Source organism: Idiotropiscis lumnitzeri, chromosome 1 (assembly GCF_059441095.1).
Source record: "Idiotropiscis lumnitzeri isolate Australia: NSW breed Sydney's pygmy pipehorse chromosome 1, RoL_Ilum_1.0, whole genome shotgun sequence".
In the NCBI taxonomy this organism is placed as follows: Eukaryota; Metazoa; Chordata; class Actinopteri; order Syngnathiformes; family Syngnathidae; genus Idiotropiscis; species Idiotropiscis lumnitzeri.
In genome coordinates, this window is record NC_142391.1 from 27,002,212 (window position 1) to 27,017,317 (window position 15,106).

A 15,106-nucleotide genomic window follows, 5' to 3' on the forward strand; every position below is an offset into this window, starting at 1 on the left:
TGCTGGTCAGCAACAAGCTGGCCCTCTATATTACATTGGCAGCGCTAGTTTTTTTCCTTGGGGTCAGGGGGTGCTTGGGAGTCCGCACAACAAAGAAACAGATTTCCCTGCTGAACAACTTTTCACAAAGTGTGCCCTATGGGGGAGGGGTAATGTGTAAAGAATTCCCAGAAGAAATAACAGAAAATACCCTCAAGTCAATCATCTGGTATAGTACCTGGGGGACCCAAGCATATTTTAGGGAGGGGGCAGTGCCCCTGTGGCCCCCCTCTAGGTCCGCCAGTGCCTGCGTGGATATGGCTCAGTTTTTAGAGCGGCTTGCCAACGGACTGAAGGTTCAGGCTTGAATTTTGGCGGTTTTGTTTTGTTGTGTGTGACACCAGCAAGTCAAGGACAAAAACGCTACAAAAGTATACTGGGCTATGCTCTTTTTTTAAATAATTTGCAGGGTTTGCACCATCTTCTATGCTTTCAGTCAGTCACTGTCACTGGCTATGATCATCTTAACTTGCAGATTCACTAAGTTAATTTAATTTTTAATTTTTAATAATGTTGGATAATGGAAAGTATACAATTTGAAAATTTGGTACGATAAAGCTAAGAGGCAAGATATCTGTTGTCCTCTTTTATTAGTCTTTTTGAACCTTTTTCATTTTTATAGAACATTTTCTTGGTGATCATTCACCTGTTCATGATCCTCCTGTGCCAAAGCACTTCTCGTCTCTCCGTGTGACATGTGCTCATAATTGTTTCTTTTTTATTTATTTATTTTTTTAACCTGGTCTAGCCCTCTAGTCAGCCAATCGGCTTGTTCCCTGGCTTCTTGCCCAGCTGTCCCCCATTGTGTAACTAGGCTGACTCTATTTAACTTCCATTTTAGTAGCTCTTCTGGTTTGTTCCTTGTTTGGAATATTATCTCATTGCGCCTGTGTTGAGGTGGCAAATTTTCTTTTAGGAGTTTTCCGTAAAGATTTTTTTTGGGTCCACCTTTAGAGGGTGATTGTTTTGTCTGGAGTAACCCTTTTGAGATTTTTTGAACCAAGACTTGGCTCATTCGCATATGGATTTACCTGCTTTTGATGTTCATTCCGTCCTCTACGATTCGCACCAGTGAATGTGAGTACGCTATGTGTTTTCAAGGTATGAAGTTACACTATTGTAATATTGCAAATATGTCTGACATGTAACTGTATGGCAGCCATATTGGACTGGGCCTACTTGTGATGCACTATGTGGCCTTGCGATGAACCAAAAAAGGCTAACCTACAGTGACGTTTATGAGAAAGATTTAACTCTGCTTTTTATGAAATTATTTTGCACTCATGAAACACGAGCCCCATTTTTTTTACAGGATTACGCTTTGTTTGGCTTATCTGATTAGCAAACACAGCTGGGGAAAAGTTGCTTATCTATACAATAATGGGACTCAGATGAGCTGTATTTTACGTGGTTTTCTCTCTATATTATATTAAACAACACGTAGTAATTAAAACTATACTTTTTGTGCTTCAGTCACATGCGTGCATTTTAGTCTCCTTTGCATAATTGCCAGTAAAAGATGTGTGAGTAAAATAATACTCATCATTCATTAGCCTCACTTCTATTTAATTCCTACTTTCTTGATTCATTGAATGTCTGCATGTACATTGGTGGCACGGTGACCGACAGGTTAGCTCGATGGCCTTACAGTGCAGAAGTGCATGGTTCGATTTCGTCTCCAGCCTTCCTGTGTGCAGTTTGCGTTTTCTCCTGCTTCCGTGGGTTTTCTCCGGGTACTCCGGTTTCCTCCCACCCTCCAAAGACATGCATGGCAGGTCGATTGGACGCTCTAAATCGGCCCGAGGTGTGATTGTGAGCGCAGGTGGTTGTTCAACTATATGTGCCCTACGATTGGCTGGCAACCAGTCCAGGGTGTATCTTGCCTCCTGCCCGAAGACACCTGGGATAGGCTCCAGCACCCTCATAAGGAGAAGCGATGGATGCATGGATGCATGCATGTTTTTTTGGACGTTTTAATGATTGTATAATGGTACCAGAAATGCCACACGTTCTCCAATTTAAATCAGTCATTATTTAGTATGTGTAGGATGTAGTGCTTCGTGACATTTGCGATCAGCAGACAATAATAAGTCAGGGAGAGGCCGGCTGTGCCTTGGTGTTTGGTTATGAAGCCCATGAGAATGACATTTTTAAACCCCAGTGGAAAATCTTGGTGGGAAATGATTTGAAGCGTGAGTACATCCTTTCTTCTTTGTGTGTCTATCATTTTGCCTGTGCGCCTGCATATCTGTCTTGTTTATGTCGTCTCTTTTCAACTGCCTCCCCTCTTCAGCAGTCTCCCCTCCTCAATTCTCCGTCTTAATCTTGCGCCCCAAAACTCTACACACAGACTCCTGCATTGCAATTAGAAGTATCAAAGATGTACTATGGTCTCACAATGAATATCAACTTTGGAATTAGTCAAATTTTCTGGCTGAGAAGTTTTCTGTTCTTGTCTGTGTTTTTTTTTTTTTTGGGTCTTTGCTGTTCCAATTTGTGAGAATTGTTGCAGACTTCCTCTATCATTCGACTCTCCCAATTTGTCTCAAAATTACACACGACCCTATTATTCCGGATAGTGTTGAGCTGTTGTAATTTGCAGCTTGGAATGCAGGGACAATTCTTTGAAAGCGTGACTATACGCACTTTGACCATATCTTTTGAAATACCTACATGATCATGTGAAATCCCATGCGAGAGCGGTATCATTACTGCTGCCTTTATAAACGCATGTAGTAGTGACATCGAATGCTCGCATTTAATTTGATATGCAATGTAACATCCTTAGCTGCTTCTGATGTGCAGCAACAAAGGATAGTAGCTCAAATTGATCGAAATGAAACACTATCATAATCCTCTGCGAATAATTTAAATGATAATTCGCAGCTGACTGGATGGGACGTGCGGTTCACCCTGGACTGGTCGCCAGCTATTTGCGGAGTATGTTACAACAACCATTCACGCCGATGAAGCGCGATTAGCAGTTAAACTAACATCCATGTTTTGGGATTATAGGAGAAAGCAGAGTGGAACCTACAAATGCCTAAACTGATATTCTAGCCCGAAAGCAAGATCACCATTCTGCACACACTTCCAGACTCGCCCTGAGAAGGTTTTTAGAAGTGGTCATAGTAATATTAATGAAATACTACCATACACCCCACTGTGGGACTACTGCTAATAAAATGTATTTGAGATCATTTCGTATTGATACCGCTTGATTTTTTTTGTTCTTGATTCTATCTGTTTTTGTGGACTACACCAGTCATTGTAGACGTTACCAAGGTGCATTGCAATATTTGCATATTTAATTGCAAGGCATTTTCTCCAGTTTATGATTGGCTATAGTGGAATGAATTGTCGTCATGACTGTGTGCATCTATGTGGTTGCTCTTTGGCTTCTCTGGATCTGGTTAGCAGGTATTTAAATGTTGGTTGCATACTTCCAATGTGTCGTTGTTCTTGCTTGCTGTAAAAGCATGTCTCATAAAATAAGCAATAAGAAGAAAGCAATTATTTTTTTTTTTCTGAAATGACTAAATGGCTCGGATTATTTTTGAAATGTTCTGTCTGCAAAAGGCTCCCGAAGACTAGGAAAGCGCTGCTCAAATTCATTGACTTTCATGTCAAAATCATTCATCCAGAACATTCCTGTTATTCTTGGTGCAGCCTTGTCTTCCTCCATTCGCTTCTATCCATCGCATACACACTCATGCACACACACCCAAATTTTCGGGGGAAGATCAATACCTCACTGAGTAAAAAGGATCATGTATAATGTCGCATAATTTTGTTGATCCAGCTGGCCCGAGGAACTGACGCAAATCAATACAGACACACCTGCACACACCGGCAAATGTAATCAAAACTGAACTGATGGTAAAATAAAACAATTCTGAATGGCGGCGCCGAGTTGGCATTTTCTCCTCTCATACTTAAATCAAGTTATCAACCAAAACGTGATAATTATCTCTAAAATTGTAAAAAAAATCCATCCAGGGGAAATGTTTTCCTGAGAGTGCCTGTTTCTCCAAATAAAAATCCAAGCCTTTTGTGGGAGAACTTCACTCTGTTAATCGACAGTAATAAGTGAACAGCGAGCCTCCGTGGCACACAAAAGTGTTGCTCTTTAGAGTCGTAAACAGGTAGCAGTGACATTGATGCCCCGGTTTAATTACTTCCAACTACTCCCTGGTGCTTCCTCCATCTCTCTAATAGTATTTGTACTGCTGTGTTGACGACCCCCCTTCATTTAAGACATGTATTTGCGCAATTTTCAGCCTTCCGTAGCAAGAACCGCTCAGCTGCTGTCAAAAGAAAAAGTATGTGTTTGTGCCAGATGTGCAGCTGCGCTAAAGAGCTCAATGACCTTCAGTACTTATTTCTATGGGTCTAAAGTGATCCTTTTCCTCTTCCTTTTCTGTCAGGTGAGTAATCTGCATGTTCCCCTTGGGCTGGCTTTGGGCTCATGACTGTCACTAGTTGGAGTGAGACCAATGCATTCATGCTTGCTGGAAAAGAAACAGAACGCAGATAAGGAGGGAAGTCAATTGGAGTGAGAAAAGTGCAACTGGCATAGGGAGCGATTTCGAGCTCGAGTTAGGACTCCATTGATTGTGTTAGCTTGTGTCTGTCACCGTCTCAGAGGACACACTTGGCCTTTGTACAGCTGCCTCAACCTCTGCCGTTGCTGCGAAGGGACGTGAGTCAGGCAGTTGCGTACTCCGGAGACCTTCTGTTAGGATGCTGCTGCATGAGTGGGGCTGGGAGGGGCTAGTACGAGAGACGCTCACCTGCTTGTTGAACGATTTTAACTACAGTAGAATAGCACGCAGTTGAGAAATGTTTCCCAAGTTTTATTGAGCATTATTTTCCACTCTTAAGACTGCTGGGTCAAAAGTAACCCAAATTGGCCTGGTCCAATGCTGGGTTATTTCGTAGGAGAAACTCAAGCTGATGGGTTGAAGCCGAGATTTGCTAAGAAGAAGCAACTTTTTCATTTCCTGCAATCAGCAGCATGTGCGTTGACCAGAACGAGGACGAAGACGATGGTATGCTGTTAGCATCATCTGGCAGTAGGTGTGCGATGGTGACCCTTGTTGGGCCCTGGTTGTTTTGCACGTTTTTTCGGTTGAGTCTACATGTTGAAATGGCGTCGGTCGTCAGTGACAGTTCAGTGACAGTGACTCTGCTTTGCTGTTGGCTAGGGAATCGATGCATGAGAAGTGAACTAGAACTGACAAATGCAAACAAACAGTGACGCTAAGAAGGCATCCAAGGAAGGCACACACTTACCTGCGTCTGAGGTTGGGAGAAGCGATAATTAAGTCTATATTTAGTTTACGGTTTTGGTAATCACAGTTGTAGTAGAGCTTTGGTAACCTTTTTTTTTCGAAATGACACGCCAACACTAACGTCTGCCACCTGATGGTATGGAGGGGTATGACATCTCACACATGCAAAGAAGGAAAGAAGGTATGTATTGGTTAGGTGTCCAGCGTAGATGTTACTGTGTGTCGAGTGAATGCGAGTGTCACTTTTTAGGCCCAACTGGGCCTGACGTTAGCGACAGTCGGCCAAGTTTTCCGACGTTAGCGTGATGTGTCCCAGCCTTAATAGCCTGGAGCTTCATAGATGATAACTAATACAACAACGCAAAGTCATTATTGTGCAAACACCAATGAGTCGAAGGCTGGGTTGAAAGGGTGTTCCAGCAAAAATCAAAATAAATTCCTCTGTCCTTTTTATTCGCTATCTGGATTTGCATTCAAATTGAATTGTTCTTTGTCGACGCATGCAGAACCCTTCAGAAAACGTAACAGAAATCAGTTGGGTCCTGATTTGTATAATCTAGATACTTAATATACCAATCAACAATCAAACAGTGATCGAAATCATTCATATTGCATGCACGCTTTCGAGACACACTGAGGAAATTAGTCCAAAAACAACAGTGTAATGATTGGGACAACTTATTATTAAGAATTTTGGAATTGAATCACAAGTGCCATCTGAGGCATCTGCTTGGGGCACTGCTCCCATTTTTAATAAGTCAAATTCCCACATTTTGATTTAAACAGTCCTCTGGGGTGAGCATGTTATCAGCAATCTATTTTCGTTTGTCAGAACGCTTTGTGACTCTGTTTCACCAGTTCGACATAACTGCTAGTGACCCTTGACCTGGCAGTCACTTGGCCGTACACAGTCTGCGCAGCCCCACAGAAGAAACAACGTTTTCAGAGGGACTCATTTACGTGTAACATGGTCGAAGGTTAATTGACCTTCCAGATAGGCTTCAGCTTACTGAGTGAGGATGAGGGTTATTTAAAATTGATTGCCCAAAAGAATACTGTTTTTATATATATATATATATATATATATATATATATATATATATATATATATTAGTGATGGGTAGATGAGGCATCCTGTATCGTTTCGACACAGTGACACAATGTATTGACACAATGTATTGACACTGTGTTGCTGAATACTGACACCTGGTGGACTTGCAGGAAACATTTGACAGGGTCATCTGACACTGATCTGTCAGACTAATTTTATCCAATTCCATTGATTAGCGACGTGATGTGTTTTTATATATCCTATTTCGTATTACTTTCCATCGCACTAATTATTCTCTTATTTATCTAATTTATATATTTAACTGAATTATTGTTGTATTGCACTGGAGAGGGGAGCTCTCTAATCTCGTTGCACACTTGAGTACAATGACAAAGGGATTTCTGATTCTGATTAGGCATTTGCTTTCACATTATTTTTACATACACGCAATTTCATAAAAAAAATCTTTGATATTCGAGACGCAGTTGATAAATTAAGTGAAAATCTCTCTGAATGCCCAAGTAAAAGTGTTGTGAATGACAATACACTCATTGTAATTAAAGATTTTTATTAAAAAAATTAGTTTATCCAGCGTTTTGTTATTCAGTCTATTTCTTTTTTTGAGGCAATTTCCCCCGCCTTTGAGAAGATCCTCTCACAAGGCACTGAAGAGGCCGGTGTGCACAACGCCTCTGTGGCTAATATAAATAGGTGAGGGAACGTTGCCTCCATGGACTTCCAGTATAAGAGCGGGTCTTCCGTACGTGCAACGTGTCCTGCTGACATATAGCGCTGCACCTCTGAGTGCGCATCAACAGTGACGTCTTCCATCTTGCAGATATTGAACGCAAAGTAACGCGCCACTAACTCGATGCTTGTTTTGGGCGTCCATCCTGTTGACAGATGCGCTTCCTTATGAACACAGTTTTGCGCGCGAACGCTGTGTCGACACGATTCTGGTAGTGGTCACGTGACTTTCTTAAAGCGGTACGCGCACCGACACGGGGTTTGCCCTGGAAGCTCGGCGCGCGCATCAACGCCTCAGTGTCGCTGGACCCATCACTAATATATATATATATATATATATATATATATATATATATATACATAGTAATTGTTTTTTATGATTATTCCAATTTTGTAATCGTTGCGTATAATACTCGTAGTTGAATTTCGATTAATTGCATAGCCCTAACTAACAGTATTCTTACTTGAGTCAAATTTTTGGCTGCTGTACCCACCTCTGACAGGCACACAGATGCTCACACTTCAAAACGGCGATGGCTGTCTCTCTCTGTGCAAAGCCAATTTGCTCTCACTAAGTTGCCTCCCACCCGCAGCATAAAAATAAGCCTGGCAGCAAGTGGTCAGGGCGCAGAGTAACCGCCTGTCAGATCGCATGAGGACAATGGAGTTGTCTGTCCTGCACACACTTTCACACACTCCGCACACCAACGCCTCATGACAAGTGCAGAGGAACTGATGTTGATGAGACCCTGAGACTGATAGAAGCACAAACATTTGGCTTGTAGTATTGATTCAACACGCTCGACTCCTGTAAGCCGCAGTTTGATGAGGCTTCCATTCGTCAATGTGCGAGCATTGTCTTCAGTGCTATAAGAGGATTAGGCCTGCCTTCACTTAACGCACATATGAGATCATCAATGCGCATCTTGACCCTCCAAGACATCTTTGATTGCAGCTCCCAGCCACTGTTTCACCCTCGTTTTACCTTTCAGACTGGATTTTCCTCATAATCCCATTAAAGTCTTGCAGTTAATAGGGGAAGTGGTGAGCGGATGATTTAAGTTTTTGATGTAGAAGTGTGTGGAAGGCAGTCGTCCGGGCGCAGATTGAAAAGCGCCAAAGTCACCCTGATCTCGCCGCTTTGTCCTCCAGGTGTTGTCTGTCTCTCTGCGTGCGTGCACGAATTTGACAAACGAAGCCATTCATCTCGCCATGTGGTTGGCACATCAGAGGCTAACAACGGTTAACTGCTTGGAGTCTTAAGCATCTGTTAATCGGGATTATATGGGGTGTAACCGAGCTATCAAGTGCGGTGCGAGTGAAGTAGCGTGGATGGAATACAACGCTAACATTTCCTCTCTGCCTTGGAGTTACACAGTCAGGCAATGATGATCTTATTAGTTTCTGCTCAGTATGACTTGTGTACTATTCGTACTCTGCCATACTGGCTAGAAGATAGAAATGTTTTCAACAAGTGCCCCCGTTTGAATAAGGATGAGGTCTATAATCCACAAGTTATTATCTTCCGAAGAGGCCAGGTTGGTGAAAAATGTCGATGATATAATTAAGCCTCTGTGAGCGCTATGGCAACAGGCTAAACAAATGTGTTAATACCGACCAAGCTAATTAAAACTCAGCCTCTGCTCCACCAATGCACTTAAAAAAAAAAAAAGAAATCCACCGCCGGCTTGTGATTGCACTTTATTTAATCAGGCTGCTATTTTACCCATTTCTTTTTCATTCCTTCACCGAACTTGCTCATGAGCTGCTCCACGAGATAACCTCCCTCTCTCCACATAACCCACAAGCTTTGCCCGACCTCTCTCCATTTTGACAGTGTGAACAAGTCCAATGGGCTTTATACAATTCTACAACAATTTTCCAAACTCCCTCAAGAAGCACAATGCAGATGAGTTGCTTGTGGGCTTCACAAGGGGGCACTGTTGACATTCCCATCACCAGCATCTATCCCCATCATCAGGATATGCATTACCCTCCTATAAAATGTCTTCTTTTTGCATATATAGATTATATCACACATGGAATGAAATTATGTTGTTCCTCATAAGCAGGAGGAAAGTATTAACAGTAGCCTACCTACCCCCTCCCTTCCCCTTGGTTAGAATTAGCTCTGCTCTGACACTGGGGGCACGTGGCTCCATTGTGCTCTCAGGGTAGAATGGTCTCTGTTAATTTCCTAGCTCAATGGTGAGGCTGTCATTATCTGTGGATGGGCATCTACGATGGATAATAACCCTGGGGGGGGGGGGATGTTTCAAACTGTGGTGAAAATATTGCTTTCATCTAAATCACTTCATCATAGTCACATTGCTTTTTTTGTGTTTTGTTTTGTTTTGTCAGCCAACAAATATCCAGGTGTGATTAGGACCAACCCCCAGCAAAACAATTAAAAAAAAACACTCCCCTGTATAAATTTAGTCTGTCGCTCAGTGCTATATTAATTGTTTGGTGTAGATGTCATTACTAAAATGAGCTGAATGGCTGCGGCGACCAGATAATTGTGTGTAATTTGATTGTAGCACTAGGAAGAATGAAAATAAGCATGGGCACAAACAAGCACACTTGGGCTCCTAGTCTGAGAAGTTGGAACTGTGCAGGACCGCGACTTGTCTCACTCACCGTCCAGTTGATAACAGTAATTACTTTCTTAGACTGTTGGTCAGCTTCTTTGGAGGTGCATTGCTTGTTTTAAATTGTCTTGCTCTAGTTTGGGGAAAAAGCATGTCTCAGGCCAATTAAACACTGTGGATGGGGTGTCCCTCCTCTCAGCAAATACACTTTGACGGAGGCACTTACGGTTTTGGGCTGATTTGAAGTACTCAACATATATGTAATGTCATGTCAATGTTATCATAGAGATGGATCAATATGCAGAGATGGTCTGTTCCTTTAATCATCCTGAACCGGGAGGGAGGGAGGGAGGGAGGGGGAGAGAGAGAGAGAGAGAAAGAGAGAGAGAGAAAGAGAGAGAGAGAGAGAGAGAGAGAGAGAGAGAGAGAGAGAGAGAGAGAGGAGAGAGAGAGAGAGAGAGAGAGAGAGAGAGAGAGAGAGAGAGAGAGAGAGAGAGAGAGAGAGAGAGAGAGAGAGAGAGAGAGAGAGAGAGAGAGAGAGAGAGAGAGAGAGAGAGAGAGAGAGAGAGAGAGAGAGAGAGAGAGAGAGAGAGAGAGAGAGGGAGAGAGAGAGAGAGAGAGGAGAGAGAGAGAGAGAGAGTATAAGCATCTTAAATTGGGTATAATTTGAGCAAAGGGATGAAATGCAATAAATACAGTGTGATGGCGGTAAGAGCTCATCAGTGAATTCGCCTCGTGTGACAACAAGAGTTCTGTTACACTCTGTTCGGTGTTATTTGGGGGGTAAAAAGCATCTCCTGGTTTTTATCATAAAGCGGCTAATATATGTAGGTACAAATCACTTTTATGGCTAAATTTAGCTAATGTGACTTTTTATCAAGTGTGTTTTGTAGTTCAGAAATTATGGCAAGTGGATGTTAATGGGAAATTAGCCAGCTAATGAGTTTTAAATAATGTTTATGTATGAATGATGAAACCTCTGGCGTGAGCTTCTCTCCCAAGACATCAACATGCATGTAGACTTTTTTGAGCTGGGGTGTACAAATGAAAATTATGGACAGAAGCGCTTTGAAAGGATGAAGATGAACATGGATGGAGGGCGATTATTTTTATGAGGACGGAGTGGGCGATAACGGAAGGGTGCCCAGGTTCGCGGATGCAAAGTCCGGTAAAGTGCCCATCTTTGTCAATGTCAGTCCATTTTCTTTGTGGCAGGTGTCCTCAATTGTAATGGTTAAAAACCAAGGCCATAGGTTCCATTAGCCAGCGCGAGCAATTTGACCCAGTACAAAACAAATGTTGTTTGCTTATAAGAACCAGGTGTAAAAAATTGCCATCTTTTCCTACTGCAAATACTGTATTTGCTCAAATTGTGGCCCCTGCTCTGGCTCAATTAATTGCCAAGCGTGTTGCCCGCTTAAATGTCTTACCTGAAATCACAAACGGTTCTAATTACCACAGCCACAGCCGGGGAGGACACCTATAGCTGCATGAGCTCCATCTATAGAATCACATCATAGAAGCAGGAACGTGGGTAACATAAAGAAGAAGAAAAGTGTGGTACATTCTCGTGCTGTGTGTGGACGTTTATGTAAACAAGAACCCAACATCTTTAAAGCAGCAGGTCTTGGTTAAGCCAACAAGGCTTTATTATTCTGAAAAAAATAACCGAGGAGTTACCATGAACACAACAAACTATGAATAAGAATCTGAATGCTCTTAGTCAAGCTTATTGCCTTTATTCTTTAGACAAAGTAAACGAGAAGTGGGTTGAAAAGAATGATCGCAAACAAGACTAACAAAGTATGCATCAGCATGGTCTCGCAGCCGTGCAGCATGTGCAAATCCAAATGTTTTTGATTTTTTTTCTGACGGATAAAAGCGAACATTGATGTAGACGAGAATCACGATTACAACAAACAGCTCACTGGTCTCACAGCCGTACAGCACCTTCTTCAGTGACGTATCTTTTTCTCTTTATTGTTCTGACAATCTGGACCATGAGAACTGGGTTGAGATGAATTTGGATTAATAACGACCCCCCTAAAAAAAAACACGAATTAACTTTGTCTCAAAGCAATACAGCAAGTGCAAACATGTATTTTACATCTTTACTTCTTAGACCACACGTTTCAAACTCTAGGCCTGGGGGCCAGATCAGCTTTGTCACATCATTTTATTTGGCCCATGAAAGCAAATAATGTCAAGTTCCATGACACTTGCTAAAATCTATACCACAATTTGAAATTATGTCCTAAATAATAACATTAAATTTTTTGTTAGAATTTTTTCGACAATAATTAGTTATCCGTTTGTTTTGCATTATGGAATAAAATGATGAGGCAATGAAACTTTTATTAGGTAAGCCGTACTTACAAAATGGCCCGTAACAAAATTGATTTTGACATCCCTGCCTTAGACAAACTAACTGATGAGAATTTAATTTAAATGAATTACAGCTACTATAAAAAAAAAAAAATACACATCAGTATGGTCTCAAAGCCACACCGTCTCTTTATTCTTGAGACAAAGTGTGTCATCAGAACAAGTTTGAAACATTTTACTATCACAAAAACAACCGACACGACATTTTTTTTCCCGAGTTTTAGCGAAGTGTTTGATTAAACTTCACGATAGAACAAGTTCCACCTCCAATTGCAGAGCAACTTGTGTGCCGCCAACTGTTCACACTCCTCTTAAATAAATACCCGGTAATCACTGCAGTTCCGCCGAACCAACACACGAGGAAATATGGTGCTACGAATCTGTATTTGATGGCAACGCACTATGCTGCAAACCCAAAAATGAGCTGAATCACATCAGACCAAAACGGACATTATAGATTTGGAGGAGACGCAAAACGCAGACTAGCACTCCACTGTTTCCTCTTTCGCAGCCTCATTGCTTATTGACCCTGGTGGACAAGTGATGAAGGAGGCACATCTTGTAAAATACATTACACCCTAATGAGATGATCCCATAAACAGATAAAAGTTCAATAAAATAACATCATTTCTTCCTAGTTCAGGACGAAGCAGATGACAGCGCTGATTTGTTTCTGCTGCTGGTTTAGCTCAACAGAACGCAGGTGATTGAAAGATAAGTGAGCCTGCTCGGGCGTCTGGTCCAAGCCGATGCTCATACACGAACATCAGTAGTTTATATCTGAGTGCTGCAGGGTGTGAGCGCGGGGAATTGAAGAGGTGCAACTCACAGAGGCTCTTTTGCAAGTCTGCCTTTCCGCTCGTTCCCCCCGGGGTCTCGGTTCCTTCAGCTTTTATGCCCCATGCCCCTGGAACATCCTTCCTGATCACAAAGTCTGCTGAAAACATCACTTTCTGACTTTGGCGTGTTAATGCTTCACGTTTCCTTATTTGAACTTGAACAAATGTGCGATTGATGCAGCTGTTATGCCGTGCGCTTCATTAAATGTCGACATAGTGAAATGCGAGAGTCGCTCTCTGTGGAGCAAATTGGGCTTTGAAACTGGACCACCACCAGAAATTATGTACACTCTTTTATTGTAGCTGTGTCTGACCGCACACCTGCACAATAAAACAAGAGTTGTTAAAATCCTCCCTTTTCAAATATAATACTCGATTTTTACATCACCATAAGGCGTTTGCTAGATTTGTGCCCCTGTTGTGGACCTCAACACAATATAATCGAATATCGCAAGGGCATTTTAACATCACTGCAATCGGCAAACCTCTACAACACCCCCGACAGTCAATCCAAACTGAGAAATACATTTATTTGTCTTACTTCATTTCCTAGTCAAATAACAGTTATTTCTCAAATGAAAAAAAAAAATCAAGTAAGAGTACTGTTATTTTAGAAAAATAATAACTCCTGCCCTCCAAATAATGTGCAAATATGGGCTTGGAGCAGAACTTTACTCATACTGAGTAACTAGTAATTGTTTTTACTCTCTAATAGAAAGATAACATAAAACAGGAGTGTGCAACTTCTGATATTTCACGAAAATATCACTTGCACAAAAATGATGCATACAATTTTATGAAATTAGTCAGCTTAGTAAATTTATCCACAAGAAATGCTCTGAAATGAAACTTCTTTGTTTAAACCAGTGGTTCTCAACTAGTGCGGCGCCCCCCCTGGGGCTCAGGAGACGGGTGAAGGGTGGCCCAGAACGGAGTCAGGATCCGACAATTTTTATGAATGAGGCTGGAGGGTCGAGGCCAGAACCGCCCCGAGATTGCGGCTGGGGGGGCGGCAGACTGACCGGCAAAAAAGGGTCAAGTGCCCAGCTCTGTTACTTTCTACAGCACTACCCCCGATAAGTAAATTTTGCCCAAATAGTAAATGTCACGACTTAAATGCAGCGCTCAGTTTAGCGTGAAACTTAAGTTTGTTTCATGAAAGTTTTTTTTTTTCAACTACTTTTTGCTTCACCTTTTCCAAGGTAAGAAATGGCATTCACAAGCAATGAAAAGGTATTTTGTGTTATTATATAGAATATGCTGTCGAGCATGAATAACTGTCAAACAAGTGCAGCATGCGTTTCCAAGGAAATTCACCAACTGAAAGCAAATGTGACCATGGCACAAAAAAATTTCAAAGAGGACGGCAAATATGAGAAGCACGCATCGCGTCACAGGCAGTGCGTATATTCGCCGTTTGTGAAATGGGGTACAGCTGTGTCTGTTTGAATGTGTTGGAATTTTGATGAGTCTTACATTTTCCAACACCAAGCCCATTCGATTCAATTTGCCTTGGAAAGGTAGTTCCTCAACTATTAATTTTTCAATTGATGTCACATTTTTTATATTTCAGATCGTGCATGTTACCCAATCTGACTGCAATAAGAATATTAACTTTCAACTTATATTTTTAAAATAGCCTTCAGCTGTACTCACACGGGGCAATAAGATATGGATTGAAAAATGAGAGAAGACAGTTAGTGAGAATGAATTTTAGATTGGATTTAAAGCTCTGTCATGCAGAGAATGTCGCTGTCATTCGAATACACTACTTTGGGATTTTCTTACCCAACCAGTCACCTTACTTCCCCACATTTTTTTTTTCTTTACCTCCTTTCTCACTTGAGCTGCTTCACGTATTCCATCAATGGTGCGTCCCAGTTGTCTAAAGATGAAAGGGAAGATGGCCAAAAGAAACGCACAACACTTCTGAATATATCCTTTAAAAAGTGAACACGCAGCGATAACACTGAGGCATCCGACGCGGATCTTCTATTTTATGATTTCTTCTTATATCTTGAGAATCCAAGCAGGATTTGGGTGTTTGAAGGCCATGCTCTTGGATTGCGAGATCCTTTGAGTGCTATCTTTGAAATGCTTGAACTTTACAAAATGAAGCCTTAATCCAATCCTCTGGTCCGAGCTTTAAAAGCAAAGTCG

General features: G+C 41.7%; 1 long non-coding RNA gene across 3 annotated transcripts in view; it reads left to right on the forward strand.

Moving 5' to 3' along the window:
* Positions 1–875: 875 nt before the first annotated feature.
* LOC148344060 (uncharacterized) overlaps positions 876–15,106 on the forward strand; it is a 117,450-nt gene continuing 103,219 nt past the window's right edge. For all 3 annotated transcript variants that reach the window (XR_015842759.1, XR_015842758.1, XR_015842761.1), the window contains exon 1: positions 876–1,116. This is a non-coding gene — a long non-coding RNA (uncharacterized LOC148344060). The remainder of the gene's footprint in view (positions 1,117–15,106) is intronic.